The sequence below is a fragment of the Oryctolagus cuniculus genome, chromosome Y, assembly GCF_051225735.1.
Source record: "Oryctolagus cuniculus isolate XC-2025 breed Fujian yellow rabbit chromosome Y, ASM5122573v1, whole genome shotgun sequence".
Lineage (NCBI taxonomy): Eukaryota > Metazoa > Chordata > Mammalia > Lagomorpha > Leporidae > Oryctolagus > Oryctolagus cuniculus.
Genome location: NC_142889.1, coordinates 24792277 through 24798946, shown reverse-complemented (window position 1 = coordinate 24798946; position 6670 = coordinate 24792277). Strand labels below are relative to the sequence as shown.

The 6670-nt window shown below is 43.8% G+C and overlaps 1 long non-coding RNA gene across 1 annotated transcript; it reads right to left on the bottom strand.

Moving 5' to 3' along the window:
• Window positions 1-542: 542 nt before the first annotated feature.
• LOC149119397 (uncharacterized) lies at window positions 543-4834 on the bottom strand. The gene is made up of 3 exons (XR_016228721.1): window positions 4548-4834; window positions 2330-2416; window positions 543-655 (listed from the first exon to the last, which is right to left on the bottom strand). It is a non-coding gene; the product is annotated as an uncharacterized LOC149119397 (long non-coding RNA).
• Window positions 4835-6670: the final 1836 nt, after the last annotated feature.

Sequence of the window (6670 nt, the reverse complement as noted above, 5' to 3'; positions counted from 1 at the left end):
AATCATATCAAGTATAATTTCACACCCTAGTGGTCTGAAAATAGAAATTAATAATAGGTGAATTAGAAAATAGACAAATATGTAGGAACTAAGCCATATACAACCCTAAATAACTACAGGAACAAAGAAAAACTAAAGAGGGAAGCTAAAAATACCTTGAAGAAAATAAGGAAACAGCATACAAAGCTAATAGGATGTAGCAAAATGAAGTACAATATCACCACAACAAAAAAGAAGATATCAAATAAACAATTTAATTATCTAATGTTATAGCTCAACAAATTAGGAAAAACACTAAATAAGAAAATCAGCAAGAAAAGGAAATGACAGAGATTAAAGAAGTAATTAAAAATACATTGTGGGGGGCCACACTGTGGTATAGGGGGAAAGCTGCTGACTGCAGTGCCAGCATCCCACATGGGCAATAGTTCCAGTCCCGAATGCTCAACTTCCAATCCAGCTCTCTGCTATGGATTGGGAAAGCAGTAGAAGATGGCACAGGACCCTGGGTCCCTGCACCCACTTGAGATACCTGGAAGAAGCTCCTGGCTCCTGGCTTCAGATCAGCCCAGCTCTGGCCACCACAGCCATTTTGGGAGTGAACCAGTGGATGGAAGACTTCTCTCTCTCTGCCTCTGCCTCTCTGTAACTCTGCCTTTCAAATAAATAAATAAATAAATCAAAAAAGTTAAAATAAAGCCCTCATTTAAACATCATAAAAATAAAACTACTTATGATTGAATTAACCAATAAGGAGAACGATCTGCATACTCAAAAGTGTGACATATGAATAAAGGAAATTGAAGACAGCAGAAACAATGGAAAGCTAGTCCATGTTCATAGATCAGAAAAATAATACTGTTAAAATGTCCTTCCTACCCACACAAAACAATGTAGATATTTAATGCAATCCCAATCAAAATTTTAATGTCATTCTTCACAGAAACAGAAAGCAATATTAAAATTTGTATAAATAGGAAAGATTAAGAATCACCAAAACAATCTTTAGCAAAAACACCAAAGCTAGATGTATTACAAAGCTACAGCATGGTACTGGCACAAAAACAGAAACATTGACTGATGGACTAGGACGGAAAGCCCAGACATAAACCTAAAAATTGACAATTAACTGATTTTCAAATAAGGTACACAAATGTAGTAAACATAAAATGTAGTAATAGTAGTCTCTTCAACAAATCCTGCTGAAAATAATGTGCCATCCACATGCAAAATAAATTGGCTACATCTAAATATTTATATGAAATCACTAAAAAATAGATTTCATGCTCAAACATAAAATTTAAAACTAGAAAAGTACTAACAGAACAGGAAAAAGTCTCAAGACATCAGTCCAGAAAATGATTTATTGGATGTAATGCCAAAAGCCAGGCATTAAAAGAAACACAGAATACTGGGATTATAGGAAATTAAAAAATATTTATACAGCAAGATAAATGACAAAGTGAAGAGAAAAGCCACACATTAGAAAGAGGCTAACAACAAATATGTATAAGGGAATCTAAGTACTCAAAATAACTCAAATATCTTTATTAAAATAGGAAAAGGACCCAAATAGACATTTCTCAATAGAAGATATATAAATGGTCAACATATGAAAACATCTTTGATATTATTAATGATGAGACACAAATAAAACAAAAATAATGTATCACCTTTCACCTGATGGAATAGCTACTATCAAAAAGACGCAAAATAGTTAAGTGTTCATAAGTACAATAGTCTCTGGAAATGTAAATTAAATCAGATAGCTTAGAAAGCAGTATGAAGTTTCCTCTAAAAACATAACATAGAACTTGCATTGGATTTATTAATTCCAAAACTAAGTATATATTTGAACATGAAACCATTATATTTAAGATATAGCTGTACTCCCATGTAGAGTACATAAGAAATAAAATCCATGAATATGTTCACCAACACATGAATGGACTTAAAATGTATTCTACTCAGATTGAAAAAGAAGAAAATTCTGTCACATGACAAGATACATGAATAGAGCACATTATATTATGTGACACAAGTCAGGCACAGAAAGGCAAATATATTATCTTGTTTATATCTGAACTCTGAAAAGCCAAAATGCATATAAGATTCACTAAGTCATAAAACAGACTAAATAAATGTTAAAAGGACTGAACTCACAGAAGGTATTTTCTGATTATGAAGGATCACAAGAGAAAATTAGGGGCGCACATTTGCCCTAGTGGTTAAAATGCCCCTTTAAATGTCCATGTCCTGGATTTGAGCGTTGGTTCTGCCCAATATTCCAGCTTCCTGAAAATGTGCACACAAGTGATGGATCACGTACCTGAGTCTCTTCCGTGCATGAGAGAGACAGGAATGGAGTTTCAGGATCTAGGCCTCACCCTGGTCTGGCTCTGGCTGTTGTGGGCATCTAGGGAGTAAACCAGTGAATGGGGGATATTTTAAAAACAATATCTGATATCAGTAAACTACCCTTCTACCTTAAGAAATTAGAAAAATTGGAAAAAGCTAAAGCCAAACCAAAGAGGAAAAAGATATAGAGAGAGTAGAGTGGAAAAAGACAAAGAAATGATGGTGCAGCAGTGGCTACTTGCAGGTAGGGAACCAGGGGCTAGGGATGATGGCACATTGTGAGATCTTTCTGCTCAGCAAGATCCTGCTATCTCTGCACCCAGCCATACCGTACAGGATCTCTCCTTGACCCCAATTTGCTCTACTCATTCCTGTCTCACTTTTGCATTCTGCTGATTCCTCTGGGACAGGCCATGCAAGATTCACAACCCACCTGCTTCTGTCCACCCAATGCCTGGCAGGCTTGCTTAGCTTGCAGTGTCAAGAAATGTATAGTGTGTAAGCCAAGTTCACACGTAAGCAGCTTGAGCATGTTTGGATCTCCTGGATACTAACAGTATATCTGCAACCCTGGTAAAAGAGAGAACTATGCTACTCACTGATAAATACAGAATTTCTTCATCAGGAAAATGATCCCCATGTCTCATCTGGAGACCAGGGGATATGCAAGGATCTTGATGAACACGGTATGAGTGGTGGTCAAGAAAGGCAGAGAAATCAGAACCCTAGTCCAGTCACAGGAGCAGCTGCACACATCTCAGAAAGCAAAAGCAAATGAGGTCCTGCCCACTGCCATTGGTGGTTCCTGAACCAGGTGACCAGGTACTGAAACTGCTCCACCTCAGGAGACAGATCAGACGCACAGTGTGGACAGAATGTGTGCAGCCTCATCCATAATCCATGCTGCACTCACAGTGAGTCCCATCATTCCCAGTCACTCCTTCCCTCTACCCCTTGACCTCATTTTTGAGACATGCAGGCTCAGGAAGAAGGCCCTGAAGTCACTACCTTCCCAAGTAAACCTGGCTTCAGCTCTGTCCAAATATATACCTCCCCAGTTCAACCCACTCCTGATCCCTCTCGGAGCCTGGGTCTCCCAACTGCCTGAAAGATACTCTGGGGAGCAGAGATACTCTGCAAGATGCTTGTCTGATACAAAGCAGTTGCAGGACGGGACCAGTGCTTTGGGATCATATCTTCCCAGCTTGGTGAAAAATTAAAAAATGAGCATCAATATTTGGGGCATCCAGTTTGAATAACTAAAGCTTCCATGTCCAGGTCCTACTTTTGTTTTCTTCTTTTTGTTTCTTACCCCTGTTTCCTTGCTGTACTCCATCTATAAACCCATGGAGAGAGGTGACTATGTCTCCTACTACGATCTGCCAGCCCCCTTACACTAGTTTTCACTTTATATATGTTAGTTGACAGAAATATACAAAAAAGTATAGCTTTTAAATACACTTAATTAAATTTCTTAAAACAACTGATTTTTCTCAGTCTCTAAAAAAATTATCTTTAAGTCAATTCTGAGGAAAGAATAGCTATCTCGCCTTTGTTTAATTTTTTACAAAACACAAATAAGCATTTATTTCCCTTTAAATCTGTTTATTCTTGTATTGCAGGTCTGCATCTCATGACTGAATTTGGGGGATCCTCAAAGGCCATGACTAGGGCTAATGTGCTTTTCCCAAAGGGCAGCAGTGGAGGTGGGAGGGTGATTTGCAGGACTGTCCTCAGCATGCACAACAAGAAAGGCGTGACTACAGCTAGAGCACCCATCAGCATGTAGCCTGGTCACCTGGGAAGACCTGGGTGAAGTGTCCGTCCTGACTGGGGATCTGCTGAGATCTAAGCTAAAAGCAAATCCAATCAGAAGTCAGAGAGGACCTTGTGGTTGGGAAACAGAATTTCACAGCAACTTTGAATGAAACTGAGGATCAACATGAAGGGGGATAATGACAATAAAACGACTAAAATCCAAGTAAAACTATTATAGCACCAGACACGACTGTCTTTATGTACAAGGGTATCCAACAGGGTCAGAGAAGGAAATAGAGGTCAGACTCTGACCAGGATTCCAGGACTAACGGGAGTAACCCATTTCAACAAAGTGTAGACAAAAAATAAAACGCTGGCACAGTCAGTGACAACAGAACACAAGGAGGATGGATGCACACAGGAGGGCCTACCATGGAGACTGCAGATGCCTGAACTAACTCTCCTCAAGACCGGGAGCGCAGGAGGAACCGGGAGAAGCGCGCAGCACACCCGCTGACTCCTCCTAGTCCCAGCCTCCGACTTAGAAGGCGCTGACGGACCTGAGAGGCTCAGGCTGAGGGCTTCTTCCACCACCACAGCTTTATTCCTGGCTCCAACTTGGAGACCACCTCACGGCTGCTAACGCAGGAAGCTGTTAGGAGGGAAAAGAATCCTTAACGCCAGGCTCCTGCGGCCACTGGACCGCCGCCGCGCGCTTTTCGCCTGTTCTGCTGCGCCTGTGCGGAGAGGCCGGCAAACCCGGCGCGCTTGCTTCACTTCTCTCTTCCAAGTTCCCGGGACGGTGCCGTTCGGCACCTGCGCGGGACAGCCGGCGGCTCAGGTTGCAGGCTCCTAGGCGATACTACCTGCTGTCAGTCAACGGGTCGTTTCTCCCGCCAGTCCTCCTCCTTCCAGTCCCTCAGGGAGGCGCGGTGGAGCCCGCCCCAAGGTCCCCCGGGTGCAGAAGTGGCTATGCGGCCACGGTTCCGGGATTCCCGCCCGCGACCCGGACGGCCGATACAGGTCCGTCCCGTGGACAAGGGCTCCTGCTGCACGACTCGTGTGCTCTCCAGGAGCCCCCCACCACCACCATCCCCGTCCCAACCCTCAGCCACCCCAGCATCTTTCCAGGGCTTCCCCCGCTGCTGAACCCCTTGCCTTCTGCCCCCTTTCTCTTTCCACTCGCTGCAGATTCTGGGAGCCCGTTCAGTCTCTACCAGGGATGCCCCGCCCCCTACACTTCCCTGCTACCCCTACCTTTAGTCTGGGGCTCAGGCCACTGTTTGAAGGTCACACCCTCTGGGTCCCCTAAACTTACCCCGTAATCACTTGCAGACTCTGGTGGTCCCTCACCTCTTTCCAACTTAGCCCTTACGTACTTGTTCCTCCCCATCTTGCTAAGCCCCTTGGGTTTTTGACTTTGCAAATACTTTAACAACTTACTCCTCACCCCTCTTTCTCTTCCTAGCCTACCCCTGAATTGCGTCTCTTCCCTGGTTGGAATTCCAGCTCTCTACTCCACTTCATCCCCCCTAAGGGCTCTTTCAGTCCCACTCTGTATTCCTAGTCTCCTGTTTCATGTGTAGCAGTCTAGAGCCAGGCAGTTCTGGTCTCTTTGAATATTACAATTTCTGCCGCACTGTGGGGAGTGCTGGGAGACAGACAAGTGCACCGAGGGAGGAGGGGAAACATTTATCCTCTTCAGAAACTCAACTGAAAAGAGGGTATTTATATATGTGGGCAAACACAAAAACACTCCCCGCCTGCACTCGGTCTGGAGGTTTGGAAAAGCTGAGAGTATTTATATGGTCATTTGGGGGTGGGGGTGCCCTGGAGATCTCACTGATTATAATTAGGAAAGGGTTGAGGAGAAACAACTGCAGCAGGCAGTTCTTCAAACACAATCTAGTCTAGTTGTACTTCATGCTGGCATTGTGGCCCAGCAGGTTAAATCTCTGTGTGCAGCGGGTCCTGGCTGATCCACTTCCAATCCAGCTCTCTGCTAATGCACCTGGGAAAACAGAAGTTGGCTCCAATATTTGGGACCCTGCTACCCGTGTCAGGGAGACCCAGATGGATTCCCAGGTGCCTGGATTCAGTCTGGCCCACACCCAGCTGTTGTGGTCATTTGGAGAGTGAACCAGCAGATGGGAGAGCTCTCTAACTGTTCCTTTCAAAGAAAGCAAGAAAAGGGGGAGGGGTAAGAGAGAGAGGGGAAGAGGGGAAGGAAGGAAGAAGGAATTTGTCATCATTAAGTCAAGTTCTTTGAAAGACAATGGCTTGGGTTCAGGAGTTGTGCAACAGAAGGGCCAGTTTAAATCCTTTGCTGGAGAATGTGGATACTCACATCCTTCATGGACTCAAATCCTATACCTAAACAGAATTACACCTTATAAGGTAGCTACTTGCTTATCAAATGAGATGAAATAGGTAGATTTGGGTGTGACTGGGGAGTGTCACTCACCCCAGCATGGCAGGCTGCTGTAGATCTCCAGCATCACATCACTGTACAGGGTCCTCTGAGAATTGTCCAGATGCTGTTACTCACATTGGG